This window comes from Salvelinus fontinalis, unplaced genomic scaffold, assembly GCF_029448725.1.
Source record: "Salvelinus fontinalis isolate EN_2023a unplaced genomic scaffold, ASM2944872v1 scaffold_0192, whole genome shotgun sequence".
Lineage (NCBI taxonomy): Eukaryota > Metazoa > Chordata > Actinopteri > Salmoniformes > Salmonidae > Salvelinus > Salvelinus fontinalis.
The window spans coordinates 100969-118073 of NW_026600401.1; the positions used below are offsets into that span (position 1 = coordinate 100969).

Sequence of the window (17105 nt, forward strand, 5' to 3'; positions counted from 1 at the left end):
ATGTACACATAGTACACGATATTCAATCGTTTCATTCAAACTGCTGGCGTGCGTCAACGAGCCTCTGCGTAACCAGGCAATAAAATACAACTTGGTTCTGTGAAGCTTGACGCGCTGCAAGTCCCGCCTCTCCCATCTCCTCATTGGTGTTTAGGAGCACGTGGGTGATTGAACGAGGAACTGAGGTCCACACTCCAGTCCAGTTGGTGGTGGTAATGCACCTTAAAGTTGGTTGCCAACCGCTATATAAAATCCACAGAAGAAGAAGATACTGTACTCTGATTCTATACTGTACTCTGATTCTATACTGTACTCTGATTCTATACTGTAATCTGATTCTATACTGTACTCTGATTCTATACTGTACTCTGATTCTATACTGTACTCTGATTCTATACTGTTCTCTGATTCTATACTGTACTCTGATTCTATACTGTACTCTGTATCAGTGTCTGTCTGATTCTATACTGTACTCTGATTCTATACTGTACTCTGATTCTATACTGTTCTCTGATTCTATACTGTACTCTGATTCTATACTGTACTCTGTATCAGTGTCTGTCTGATTCTATACTGTACTCTGATTCTATACTGTACTCTGATTCTATACTGTACTCTGATTCTATACTGTACTCTGATTCTATACTGTACTCTGATTCTATACTGTACTCTGATTCTATACTGTTCTCTGATTCTATACTGTACTCTGATTCTATACTGTACTCTGATTCTATACTGTACTCTGATTCTATACTGTACTCTCTATCAGTGTCTGTCTGATTCTATACTGTACTCTGATTCTATACTGTACTCTGTATCAGTGTCTGTCTGATTCTATACTGTACTCTGATTCCATACTGTACTCTTGTACTCTGATTCTATACTGTACTCTGATTCTATACTGTTCTCTGATTCTATACTGTACTCTGATTCTATACTGTACTCTGATTCTATACTGTACTCTGATTCTATACTGTACTCTGATTCTATACTGTATTCTGATTCTATACTGTACTCTGATTCTATACTGTACTCTGATTCTATACTGTACTCTGATTCTATACTGTATTCTGTATCAGTGTCTGTCTGGTTCTATACTGTACTCTGATTCTATACTGTACTCTGATTCTATACTGTATTCTGATTCTATACTGTACTCTGATTCTATACTGTACTCTGATTCTATACTGTACTCTGATTCTATACTGTATTCTGTATCAGTGTCTGTCTGATTCTATACTGTACTCTGATTCTATACTGTACTCTGATTCTATACTGTACTCTGATTCTAGACTGTACTCTGATTCTATACTGTACTCTGATTCTATACTGTACTCTGATTCTATACTGTACTCTGATTCTATACTGTTCTCTGATTCTATACTGTACTCTGATTCTATACTGTACTCTGATTCTATACTGTACTCTGATTCTATACTGTTCTCTGATTCTATACTGTACTCTGATTCCATACTGTATTCTGATTCTATACTGTACTCTGTATCAGTGTCTGTCTGATTCTATACTGTACTCTGATTCTATACTGTACTCTGATTCTATACTGTACTCTGATTCTATACTGTACTCTGATTCTAGACTGTACTCTGATTCTATACTGTTCTCTGATTCTATACTGTACTCTGATTCTATACTGTACTCTGATTCTATACTGTTCTCTGGTTCTATACTGTACTCTGATTCTATACTGTCCTCTGATTCTATACTGTACTCTGATTCTATACTGTACTCTGTATCAGTGTCTGTCTGATTCTATACTGTACTCTGATACCATACTGTACTCTTGTACTCTGATTCTAGACTGTACTTTGATTCTATACTGTACTCTGATTCCATACTGTACTCTTGTACTCTGATTCTATACTGTACTCTGTATCAGTGTCTGTCTGATTCTATACTGTACTCTGATTCCATACTGTACTCTTGTACTCTGATTCCATACTGTACTCTTGTACTCTGATTCTATACTGTACTCTGATTCTATACTGTACTCTGATTCCATACTGTACTCTTGTACTCTGATTCCATACTGTACTCTTGTACTCTGATTCTATACTGTACTCTGATTCTATACTGTACTCTGATTCTATACTGTACTCTGATTCTATACTGTACTCTGGTTCTATACTGTACTCTGATTCTATACTGTACTCTGATTCTATACTGTACTCTGATTCTATACTGTACTCTGATTCTATACTGTACTCTGGTTCTATACTGTACTCTGGTTCTATACTGTACTCTGATTCTATACTGTACTCTGATTCTATACTGTACTCTGTATCAGTGTCTGTCTGGTTCTATACTGTACTCTGATTCTATACTGTACTCTGATTCTATACTGTACTCTGATTCTATACTGTCCTCTGATTCTATAATGTACTCTGTATCAGTGTCTGTCTGATTCTATACTGTACTCTGATTCTATACTGTACTCTGATTCTATACTGTACTCTGTATCAGTGTCTGTCTGATTCTATACTGTACTCTGATTCTATACTGTACTCTGATTCTTTCCTGTACTCTGTATCAGTGTCTGTCTGGTTCTATACTGTACTCTGATTCTATACTGTACTCTGATTCTATACTGTACTCTGATTCTAGACTGTACTCTGTATCAGTGTCTGTCTGATTATATACTGTACTCTGATTCTATACTGTACTCTGATTCTATACTGTACTCTGATTCTATACTGTACTCTGTATCAGTGTCTGTCTGGTTCTATACTGTACTCTGATTCTATACTGTACTCTGATTCTATACTGTACTCTGATTCTATACTCTACTCTGTATCAGTGTCTGTCTGATTCTATACTGTACTCTGATTCTATACTGTACTCTGATTCTATACTGTACTCTGATTCTATACTGTATTCTGATTCTATACTGTACTCTGATTCTATACTGTACTCTGATTCTATACTGTATTCTGATTCTATACTGTACTCTGGTTCTATACTGTTCTCTGATTCTATACTGTACTCTGTATCAGTGTCTGTCTGATTCTATACTGTATTCTGATTCAATAATGTACTCTGTATCAGTGTCTGTCTGATTCTACACTGTACTCTGATTCTATACTGTACTCTGTATCAGTGTCTGTCTGATTCTATACTGTATTCTGATTCTATACTGTACTCTGTATCAGTGTCTGTCTGATTCTACACTGTACTCTGATTCTATACTGTACTCTATCAGTGTCTGTCTGATTCTATTCTGTACTCTGGTTCTATACTGTACTCTGGTTCTATACTGTACTCTGATTCTATACTGTACTCTGATTCTATACTGTACTCTGATTCTATACTGTACTCTGATTCTATACTGTACTCTGATTCTATACTGTATTCTGATTCTATACTGTACTCTGTATCAGTGTCTGTCTGATTCTATACTGTACTCTGATTCTATACTGTATTCTGATTCTATACTGTACTCTGATTCTATACTGTAGTCTGATTCTATACTGTACTCTGATTCTATACTGTACTCTGATTCTATACTGTACTCTGATTCTATACTGTACTCTGATTCTATACTGTATTCCTATTCTATACTGTACTCTGTATCAGTGTCTGTCTGATTCTAGACTGTATTCTGATTCTATACTGTATTCTGATTCTATACTGTACTCTGATTCTATACTGTATTCTGATTCTATACTGTACTCTGTATCAGTGTCTGTCTGATTCTATACTGTACTCTGATTCTATACTGTACTCTGATTCTATACTGTATTCTGATTCTATACTGTACTCTGTATCAGTGTCTGTCTGATTCTATACTGTACTCTGATTCTATACTGTACTCTGATTCTATACTGTACTCTGTATCAGTGTCTGTCTGATTCTATACTGTACTCTGATTCTATACTGTACTATGCTTCTATACTGTACTCTGATTCTATACTGTAATCTGATTCTATACTGTACTCTGATTCTATACTGTACTCTGTATCAGTGTCTGTCTGGTTCTATACTGTACTCTGATTCTATACTGTACTCTGATTCTATACTGTACTCTGATTCTATACTGTACTCTGTATCAGTGTCTGACTGATTCTATACTGTACTCTGATTCTATACTGTACTCTGATTCTATACTGTATTCTGATTCTATACTGTTCTCTGGTTCTATACTGTACTCTGATTCTATACTGTACTCTGATTCTATACTGTACTCTGATTCTATACTGTACTCTGATTCTATACTGTACTCTGATTCTATACTGTACTCTGTATCAGTGTCTGACTGATTCTATACTGTACTCTGATTCTATACTGTACTCTGATTCAATACTGTATTCTGGTTCTATACTGTACTCTGATTCTATACTGTACTCTGATTCTATACTGTACTCTGATTCTATACTGTTCTCTGGTTCTATACTGTACTCTGATTCTATACTGTACTCTGATTCTATACTGTACTCTGATTCTATACTGTACTCTGTATCAGTGTCTGACTGATTCTATACTGTACTCTGATTCTATACTGTACTCTGATTCTATACTGTATTCTGATTCTATACTGTACTCTGTATCAGTGTCTGTCTGATTCTATACTGTACTCTGATTCTATACTGTACTCTGATTCTATACTGTACTCTGTATCAGTGTCTGTCTGATTCTATACTGTACTCTGATTCTATACTGTACTCTGATTCTATACTGTACTCTGATTCTATACTGTACTCTGATTCTATACTGTACTCTGATTCTATACTGTATTCTGATTCTATACTGCACTCTGATTCTATACTGTACTCTGATTCTATACTGTACTCTGATTCTATACTGTACTCTGATTCTATACTGTACTCTGATTCTATACTGTACTCTGATTCTATACTGTACTCTGTATCAGTGTCTGACTGATTCTATACTGTACTCTGATTCTATACTGTACTCTGATTCTATACTGTACTCTGTATCAGTGTCTGTCTGATTCTATACTGTACTCTGATTCTATACTGTACTCTGATTCTATACTGTACTCTGATTCTATACTGTACTCTGTATCAGTGTCTGTCTGATTCTATACTGTACTCTGATTCTATACTGTACTCTGATTCTATACTGTACTCTGATTCTATACTGTACTCTGATTCTATACTGTACTCTGATTCTATACTGTACTCTGGTTCTATACTGTACTCTGATTCTATACTGTACTCTGGTTCTATACTGTACTCTGATTCTATACTGTACTCTGATTCTATACTGTACTCTGATTCTATACTGTCCTCTGATTCTATACTGTACTCTGATTCTATACTGTACTCTGTATCAGTGTCTGTCTTATTCTATACTGTACTCTGATTCTATACTGTACTCTGATTCTATACTGTACTCTGTGTCAGTGTCTGTCTGATTCTATACTGTACTCTGATTCTATACTGTACTCTGTATCAGTGTCTGTCTGATTCTATACTGTACTCTGATTCTATACTGTACTCTGATTCTATACTGTACTCTGATTCTATACTGTACTCTGATTCTATACTGTACTCTGATTCTATACTGTACTCTGTATCAGTGTCTGTCTGATTCTATACTGTACTCTGATTCTATACTGTACTCTGATTCTATACTGTACTCTGATTCTATACTGTACTCTGATTCTATACTGTACTCTGATTCTATACTGTACTCTGTATCAGTGTCTGTCTGATTCTATACTGTACTCTGATTCTATACTGTACTCTGATTCTATACTGTACTCTGATTCTATACTGTACTCTGATTCTATACTGTACTCTGTATCAGTGTCTGTCTGATTCTATACTGTACTCTGATTCTATACTGTACTCTGTATCAGTGTCTGTCTGATTCTATACTGTATTCTGATTCTATACTGTACTCTGTATCAGTGTCTGTCTGATTCTATACTGCACTCTGATTCTATACTGTACTCTGATTCTATACTGTACTCTGGTTCTATACTGTATTCTGATTCTATACTGTACTCTGATTCTATACTGTACTCTGATTCAGTGTCTGTCTGATTCTATACTGTACTCTGATTCTATACTGTACTCTGATTCTATACTGTACTCTGATTCTATACTGTACTCTGTATCAGTGTCTGTCTGATTCTATACTGTACTCTGGTTCTATACTGTACTCTGTATCAGTGTATGTCTGATTCTATACTGTACTCTGATTCTATACTGTACTCTGATTCTATACTGTACTCTGATTCTATACTGTACTCTGATTCTATACTGTACTCTGATTCTATACTGTACTCTGATTCTATACTGTACTCTGATTCTATACTGTACTCTGATTCTATACTGTACTCTGTATCAGTGTCTGTCTGATTCTATACTGTACTCTGATTCTATACTGTACTCTGATTCTATACTGTACTCTGATTCTATACTGTACTCTGTATCAGTGTCTGTCTGATTCTATACTGTACTCTGATTCTATACTGTACTCTGTATCAGTGTCTGTCTGATTCTATACTGTACTCTGATTCTATACTGTACTCTGATTCTATACTGTACTCTGATTCTATACTGTACTCTGTATCAGTGTCTGTCTGATTCTATACTGTACTCTGATTCTATACTGTACTCTGTATCAGTGTCTGTCTGATTCTATACTGTACTCTGATTCTATACTGTACTCTGATTCTATACTGTACTCTGATTCTATACTGTACTCTGTATCAGTGTCTGTCTGATTCTATACTGTACTCTGATTCTATACTGTACTCTGATTCTATACTGTACTCTGATTCTATACTGTACCTTGGTTCTATACTGTACTCTGTATCAGTGTCTGTCTGATTCTATACTGTTCTGATTCTATACTGTACTCTGATTCTATACTGTACTCTGATTCTATACTGTACTCTGTATCAGTGTCTGTCTGATTCTATACTGTTCTGATTCTATACTGTACTCTGATTCTATACTGTACTCTGATTCTATACTGTACTCTGTATCAGTGTCTGTCTGATTCTATACTGTACTCTGATTCTATACTGTACTCTGGTTCTATACTGTACTCTGTATCAGTGTCTGTCTGATTCTATACTGTACTCTGATTCTATACTGTACTCTGATTCTATACTGTAGTCTGATTCTAAACTGTTCTCTGATTCTATACTGTATTCTGATTCCATACTGTACTCTGATTCTATACTGTACTCATATTCTATACTGTAGTCTGATTCTATACTGTTCTCTGATTCTATACTGTATTCTGATTCCATACTGTACTCTGATTCTATACTGTTCTCTGATTCTATACTGTATTCTGATTCCATACTGTACTCTGATTCTATACTGTTCTCTGATTCTATACTGTACTCTGATTGTATACTGTACTCTGATTCTATACTGTACTCTGTATCAGTGTCTGTCTGATTCTATACTGTATTCTGATTCTATACTGTCCTCTGATTCTATACTGTACTCTGATTCTATACTGTTCTCTGATTCTATACTGTTCTGATTCTATACTGTATTCTGATTCTATACTGTACTCTGATTCTATACTGTTCTCTGATTCTATACTGTACTCTGATTCTATACTGTACTCTGATTCTATACTGTACTCTGATTCTATACTGTACTCTGATTCTATACTGTACTCTGATTCTATACTGTACTCTGTATCAGTGTCTGTCTGATTCTATACTGTACTCTGATTCTATACTGTACTCTGTATCAGTGTCTGTCTGATTCTATACTGTATTCTGATTCTATACTGTACTCTGATTCTATACTGTACTCTGATTCTATACTGTACTCTGTATCAGTGTCTGTCTGATTCTATACTGTACTCTGATTCTATACTGTACTCTGTATCAGTGTCTGTCTGATTCTATACTGTATTCTGATTCTATACTGTACTCTGTATCAGTGTCTGTCTGATTCTATACTGTACTCTGGTTCTATACTGTATTATGATTCTATACTGTACTCTGATTCTATACTGTACTCTGATTCAGTGTCTGTCTGATTCTATACTGTACTCTGATTCTATACTGTACTCTGATTCTATACTGTACTCTGTATCAGTGTCTGTCTGATTCTATACTGTACTCTGGTTCTATACTGTACTCTGTATCAGTGTATGTCTGATTCTATACTGTACTCTGATTCTATACTGTACTCTGATTCTATACTGTACTCTGATTCTATACTGTACTCTGATTCTATACTGTACTCTGGTTCTATACTGTACTCTGATTCTATACTGTACTCTGGTTCTATACTGTACTCTGATTCTATACTGTACTCTGATTCTATACTGTACTCTGATTCTATACTGTCCTCTGATTCTATACTGTACTCTGATTCTATACTGTACTCTGTATCAGTGTCTGTCTTATTCTATACTGTACTCTGATTCTATACTGTACTCTGATTCTATACTGTACTCTGTGTCAGTGTCTGTCTGATTCTATACTGTACTCTGATTCTATACTGTACTCTGTATCAGTGTCTGTCTGATTCTATACTGTACTCTGATTCTATATTGTACTCTGATTCTATACTGTACTCTGATTCTATACTGTACTCTGATTCTATACTGTACTCTGATTCTATACTGTACTCTGTATCAGTGTCTGTCTGATTCTATACTGTACTCTGATTCTATACTGTACTCTGATTCTATACTGTACTCTGATTCTATACTGTACTCTGATTCTATACTGTACTCTGATTCTATACTGTACTCTGTATCAGTGTCTGTCTGATTCTATACTGTACTCTGATTCTATACTGTACTCTGATTCTATACTGTACTCTGATTCTATACTGTACTCTGATTCTATACTGTACTCTGTATCAGTGTCTGTCTGATTCTATACTGTACTCTGATTCTATACTGTACTCTGTATCAGTGTCTGTCTGATTCTATACTGTATTCTGATTCTATACTGTACTCTGTATCAGTGTCTGTCTGATTCTATACTGCACTCTGATTCTATACTGTACTCTGATTCTATACTGTACTCTGGTTCTATACTGTATTCTGATTCTATACTGTACTCTGATTCTATACTGTACTCTGATTCAGTGTCTGTCTGATTCTATACTGTACTCTGATTCTATACTGTACTCTGATTCTATACTGTACTCTGATTCTATACTGTACTCTGTATCAGTGTCTGTCTGATTCTATACTGTACTCTGGTTCTATACTGTACTCTGTATCAGTGTATGTCTGATTCTATACTGTACTCTGATTCTATACTGTACTCTGATTCTATACTGTACTCTGATTCTATACTGTACTCTGATTCTATACTGTACTCTGATTCTATACTGTACTCTGATTCTATACTGTACTCTGATTCTATACTGTACTCTGATTCTATACTGTACTCTGTATCAGTGTCTGTCTGATTCTATACTGTACTCTGATTCTATACTGTACTCTGATTCTATACTGTACTCTGATTCTATACTGTACTCTGTATCAGTGTCTGTCTGATTCTATACTGTACTCTGATTCTATACTGTACTCTGTATCAGTGTCTGTCTGATTCTATACTGTACTCTGATTCTATACTGTACTCTGATTCTATACTGTACTCTGATTCTATACTGTACTCTGTATCAGTGTCTGTCTGATTCTATACTGTACTCTGATTCTATACTGTACTCTGTATCAGTGTCTGTCTGATTCTATACTGTACTCTGATTCTATACTGTACTCTGATTCTATACTGTACTCTGATTCTATACTGTACTCTGTATCAGTGTCTGTCTGATTCTATACTGTACTCTGATTCTATACTGTACTCTGATTCTATACTGTACTCTGATTCTATACTGTACCTTGGTTCTATACTGTACTCTGTATCAGTGTCTGTCTGATTCTATACTGTTCTGATTCTATACTGTACTCTGATTCTATACTGTACTCTGATTCTATACTGTACTCTGTATCAGTGTCTGTCTGATTCTATACTGTTCTGATTCTATACTGTACTCTGATTCTATACTGTACTCTGATTCTATACTGTACTCTGTATCAGTGTCTGTCTGATTCTATACTGTACTCTGATTCTATACTGTACTCTGGTTCTATACTGTACTCTGTATCAGTGTCTGTCTGATTCTATACTGTACTCTGATTCTATACTGTACTCTGATTCTATACTGTAGTCTGATTCTAAACTGTTCTCTGATTCTATACTGTATTCTGATTCCATACTGTACTCTGATTCTATACTGTACTCATATTCTATACTGTAGTCTGATTCTATACTGTTCTCTGATTCTATACTGTATTCTGATTCCATACTGTACTCTGATTCTATACTGTATTCTGATTCCATACTGTACTCTGATTCTATACTGTTCTCTGATTCTATACTGTATTCTGATTCCATACTGTACTCTGATTCTATACTGTTCTCTGATTCTATACTGTACTCTGATTGTATACTGTACTCTGATTCTATACTGTACTCTGTATCAGTGTCTGTCTGATTCTATACTGTATTCTGATTCTATACTGTCCTCTGATTCTATACTGTACTCTGATTCTATACTGTTCTCTGATTCTATACTGTTCTGATTCTATACTGTATTCTGATTCTATACTGTACTCTGATTCTATACTGTTCTCTGATTCTATACTGTACTCTGATTCTATACTGTACTCTGATTCTATACTGTACTCTGATTCTATACTGTACTCTGATTCTATACTGTACTCTGATTCTATACTGTACTCTGTATCAGTGTCTGTCTGATTCTATACTGTACTCTGATTCTATACTGTACTCTGTATCAGTGTCTGTCTGATTCTATACTGTATTCTGATTCTATACTGTACTCTGATTCTATACTGTACTCTGATTCTATACTGTACTCTGTATCAGTGTCTGTCTGATTCTATACTGTACTCTGATTCTATACTGTACTCTGTATCAGTGTCTGTCTGATTCTATACTGTATTCTGATTCTATACTGTACTCTGTATCAGTGTCTGTCTGATTCTATACTGTACTCTGGTTCTATACTGTATTATGATTCTATACTGTACTCTGATTCTATACTGTACTCTGATTCAGTGTCTGTCTGATTCTATACTGTACTCTGATTCTATACTGTACTCTGATTCTATACTGTACTCTGATTCTATACTGTACTCTGTATCAGTGTCTGTCTGATTCTATACTGTACTCTGGTTCTATACTGTACTCTGTATCAGTGTATGTCTGATTCTATACTGTACTCTGATTCTATACTGTACTCTGATTCTATACTGTACTCTGATTCTATACTGTACTCTGATTCTATACTGTACTCTGATTCTATACTGTACTCTGATTCTATACTGTACTCTGTATCAGTGTCTGTCTGATTCTATACTGTACTCTGATTCTATACTGTACTCTGATTCTATACTGTACTCTGATTCTATACTGTACTCTGTATCAGTGTCTGTCTGATTCTATACTGTACTCTGATTCTATACTGTACTCTGTATCAGTGTCTGTCTGATTCTATACTGTACTCTGATTCTATACTGTACTCTGATTCTATACTGTACTCTGATTCTATACTGTACTCTGATTCTATACTGTACTCTGTATCAGTGTCTGTCTGATTCTATACTGTACTCTGATTCTATACTGTACTCTGATTCTATACTGTCCTCTGATTCTATACTGTACTCTGTATCAGTGTCTGTCTGATTCTATACTGTCCTCTGATTCTATACTGTTCTCTGATTCTATACTGTATTCTGATTCCATACTGTACTCTGATTCTATACTGTTCTCTGATTCTATACTGTACTCTGATTCTATACTGTATTCTGATTCCATACTGTACTCTGATTCTATACTGTACTCTGATTCTATACTGTAGTCTGATTCTATACTGTTCTCTGATTCTATACTGTATTCTGATTCCATACTGTACTCTGATTCTATACTGTTCTCTGATTCTATACTGTACTCTGATTCTATACTGTACTCTGTATCAGTGTCTGTCTGATTCTATACTGTACTCTGATTCTATACTGTACTCTGATTCTATACTGTACTCTGATTCTATACTGTACTCTGATTCTATACTGTACTCTGTATCAGTGTCTGTCTGATTCTATACTGTACTCTGATTCTATACTGTTCTCTGTATCAGTGTCTGTCTGATTCTATACTGTATTCTGATTCTATACTGTACTCTGTATCAGTGTCTGTCTGATTCTATACTGCACTCTGATTCTATACTGTACTCTGATTCTATACTGTACTCTGGTTCTATACTGTATTCTGATTCTATACTGTACTCTGATTCTATACTGTACTCTGATTCAGTGTCTGTCTGATTCTATACTGTACTCTGATTCTATACTGTACTCTGATTCTATACTGTACTCTGATTCTATACTGTACTCTGTATCAGTGTCTGTCTGATTCTATACTGTACTCTGGTTCTATACTGTACTCTGTATCAGTGTATGTCTGATTCTATACTGTACTCTGATTCTATACTGTACTCTGATTCTATACTGTACTCTGATTCTATACTGTACTCTGATTCTATACTGTACTCTGATTCTATACTGTACTCTGATTCTATACTGTACTCTGTATCAGTGTCTGTCTGATTCTATACTGTACTCTGATTCTATACTGTACTCTGATTCTATACTGTACTCTGATTCTATACTGTACTCTGTATCAGTGTCTGTCTGATTCTATACTGTACTCTGATTCTATACTGTACTCTGTATCAGTGTCTGTCTGATTCTATACTGTACTCTGATTCTATACTGTACTCTGATTCTATACTGTACTCTGATTCTATACTGTACTCTGTATCAGTGTCTGTCTGATTCTATACTGTACTCTGATTCTATACTGTACTCGGTATCAGTGTCTGTCTGATTCTATACTGTACTCTGATTCTATACTGTACTCTGATTCTATACTGTACTCTGATTCTATACTGTACTCTATATCAGTGTCTGTCTGATTCTATACTGTACTCTGATTCTATACTGTACTCTGATTCTATACTGTACTCTGATTCTATACTGTACCTTGGTTCTATACTGTACTCTGTATCAGTGTCTGTCTGATTCTATACTGTTCTGATTCTATACTGTACTCTGATTCTATACTGTACTCTGATTCTATACTGTACTCTGTATCAGTGTCTGTCTGATTCTATACTGTTCTGATTCTATACTGTACTCTGATTCTATACTGTACTCTGATTCTATACTGTACTCTGTATCAGTGTCTGTCTGATTCTATACTGTACTCTGATTCTATACTGTACTCTGGTTCTATACTGTACTCTGTATCAGTGTCTGTCTGATTCTATACTGTACTCTGATTCTATACTGTACTCTGATTCTATACTGTAGTCTGATTCTATACTGTTCTCTGATTCTATACTGTATTCTGATTCCATACTGTACTCTGATTCTATACTGTACTCATATTCTATACTGTAGTCTGATTCTATACTGTTCTCTGATTCTATACTGTATTCTGATTCCATACTGTACTCTGATTCTATACTGTTCTCTGATTCTATACTGTATTCTGATTCCATACTGTACTCTGATTCTATACTGTTCTCTGATTCTATACTGTACTCTGATTCTATACTGTACTCTGATTCTATACTGTACTCTGTATCAGTGTCTGTCTGATTCTATACTGTATTCTGATTCTATACTGTCCTCTGATTCTATACTGTACTCTGATTTTATACTGTTCTCTGATTCTATACTGTTCTGATTCTATACTGTATTCTGATTCTATACTGTACTCTGATTCTATACTGTTCTCTGATTCTATACTGTACTCTGATTCTATACTGTACTCTGATTCTATACTGTACTCTGATTCTATACTGTACTCTGATTCTATACTGTACTCTGATTCTATACTGTTCTCTGATTCTATACTGTACTCTGATTCTATACTGTACTCTGATTCTATACTGTACTCTGATTCTATACTGTACTCTGTATCAGTGTCTGTCTGATTCTATACTGTACTCTGATTCTATACTGTACTCTGTATCAGTGTCTGTCTGATTCTATACTGTATTCTGATTCTATACTGTACTCTGTATCAGTGTCTGTCTGATTCTATACTGTACTCTGGTTCTATACTGTATTCTGATTCTATACTGTACTCTGATTCTATACTGTACTCTGATTCAGTGTCTGTCTGATTCTATACTGTACTCTGATTCTATACTGTACTCTGATTCTATACTGTACTCTGATTCTATACTGTACTCTGTATCAGTGTCTGTCTGATTCTATACTGTACTCTGGTTCTATACTGTACTCTGTATCAGTGTATGTCTGATTCTATACTGTACTCTGATTCTATACTGTACTCTGATTCTATACTGTACTCTGATTCTATACTGTACTCTGATTCTATACTGTACTCTGATTCTATACTGTACTCTGATTCTATACTGTACTCTGATTCTATACTGTACTCTGTATCAGTGTCTGTCTGATTCTATACTGTACTCTGATTCTATACTGTACTCTGATTCTATACTGTACTCTGATTCTATACTGTACTCTGTATCAGTGTCTGTCTGATTCTATACTGTACTCTGATTCTATACTGTACTCTGTATCAGTGTCTGTCTGATTCTATACTGTACTCTGATTCTATACTGTACTCTGATTCTATACTGTACTCTGATTCTATACTGTACTCTGTATCAGTGTCTGTCTGATTCTATACTGTACTCTGATTCTATACTGTACTCTGATTCTATACTGTCCTCTGATTCTATACTGTACTCTGTATCAGTGTCTGTCTGATTCTATACTGTCCTCTGATTCTATACTGTTCTCTGATTCTATACTGTATTCTGATTCCATACTGTACTCTGATTCTATACTGTTCTCTGATTCTATACTTTACTCTGATTCTATACTGTATTCTGATTCCATACTGTACTCTGATTCTATACTGTACTCTGATTCTATACTGTAGTCTGATTCTATACTGTTCTCTGATTCTATACTGTATTCTGATTCCATACTGTACTCTGATTCTATACTGTTCTCTGATTCTATACTGTATTCTGATTCCATACTGTACTCTGATTCTATACTGTTCTCTGATTCTATACTGTACTCTGATTCTATACTGTACTCTGATTCTATACTGTACTCTGTATCAGTGTCTGTCTGATTCTATACTGTATTCTGATTCTATACTGTACTCTGATTCTATACTGTTCTCTGATTCTATACTGTTCTGATTCTATACTGTATTCTGATTCTATACTGTACTCTGATTCTATACTGTTCTCTGATTCTATACTGTACTCTGATTCTATACTGTACTCTGATTCTATACTGTTCTCTGATTCTATACTGTACTCTGATTCTATACTGTACTCTGATTCTATACTGTACTCTGATTCTATACTGTACTCTGATTCTATACTGTACTCTGTATCAGTGTCTGTCTGATTCTATACTGTACTCTGATTCTATACTGTACTCTGATTCTATACTGTACTCTGTATCAGTGTCTGTCTGATTCTATACTGTACTCTGATTCTATACTGTATTCTGATTCTATACTGTACTCTGTATCAGTGTCTGTCTGATTCTATACTGTACTCTGATTCTATACTGTACTCTGATTCTATACTGTACTCTGTATCAGTGTCTGTCTGATTCTATACTGTACTCTGATTCTATACTGTACTCTGATTCTATACTGTTCTCTGATTCTGTACTGTACTCTGATTCTATACTGTACTCTGATTCTATACTGTACTCTGATTCTATACTGTACTCTGATTCTATACTGTATTCTGATTCTATACTGTACTCTGTATCAGTGTCTGTCTGATTCTATACTGTACTCTGATTCTATACTGTACTCTGATTCTATACTGTACTCTGTATCAGTGTCTGTCTGATTCTATACTGTACTCTGATTCTATACTGTATTCTGATTCTATACTGTACTCTGTATCAGTGTCTGTCTGATTCTATACTGTACTCTGATTCTATACTGTACTCTGATTCTATACTGTACTCTGTATCAGTGTCTGTCTGATTCTATACTGTACTCTGATTCTATACTGTACTCTGATTCTATACTGTACTCTGATTCTATACTGTACTCTGATTCTATACTGTACTCTGTATCAGTGTCTGTCTGATTCTATACTGTACTCTGATTCTATACTGTACTCTGTATCAGTGTCTGTCTGATTCTATACTGTATTCTGATTCTATACTGTACTCTGTATCAGTGTCTGTCTGATTCTATACTGCACTCTGATTCTATACTGTACTCTGATTCTATACTGTACTCTGGTTCTATACTGTATTCTGATTCTATACTGTACTCTGATTCTATACTGTACTCTGATTCAGTGTCTGTCTGATTCTATACTGTACTCTGATTCTATACTGTACTCTGATTCTATACTGTACTCTGATTCTATACTGTACTCTGTATCAGTGTCTGTCTGATTCTATACTGTACTCTGGTTCTATACTGTACTCTGTATCAGTGTATGTCTGATTCTATACTGTACTCTGATTCTATACTGTACTCTGATTCTATACTGTACTCTGATTCTATACTGTACTCTGATTCTATACTGTACTCTGATTCTATACTGTACTCTGATTCTATACTGTACTCTGTATCAGTGTCTGTCTGATTCTATACTGTACTCTGATTCTATACTGTACTCTGATTCTATACTGTACTCTGATTCTATACTGTACTCTGTATCAGTGTCTGTCTGATTCTATACTGTACTCTGATTCTATACTGTACTCTGTATCAGTGTCTGTCTGATTCTATACTGTACTCTGATTCTATACTGTACTCTGATTCTATACTGTACTCTGATTCTATACTGTACTCTGTATCAGTGTCTGTCTGATTCTATACTGTACTCTGATTCTATACTGTACTCTGTATCAGTGTCTGTCTGATTCTATACTGTACTCTGATTCTATACTGTACTCTGATTCTATACTGTACTCTGATTCTATACTGTACTCTGTATCAGTGTCTGTCTGATTCTATACTGTACTCTGATTCTATACTGTACTCTGATTCTATA

At 35.0% G+C, this 17105-nt stretch overlaps 1 protein-coding gene across 1 annotated transcript in view; it reads right to left on the reverse strand.

Moving 5' to 3' along the window:
• LOC129844189 (voltage-dependent T-type calcium channel subunit alpha-1H-like) overlaps positions 1-17105 on the reverse strand; it is a 142168-nt gene that overhangs the window by 97167 nt on the left and 27896 nt on the right. The window lies entirely within an intron of this gene.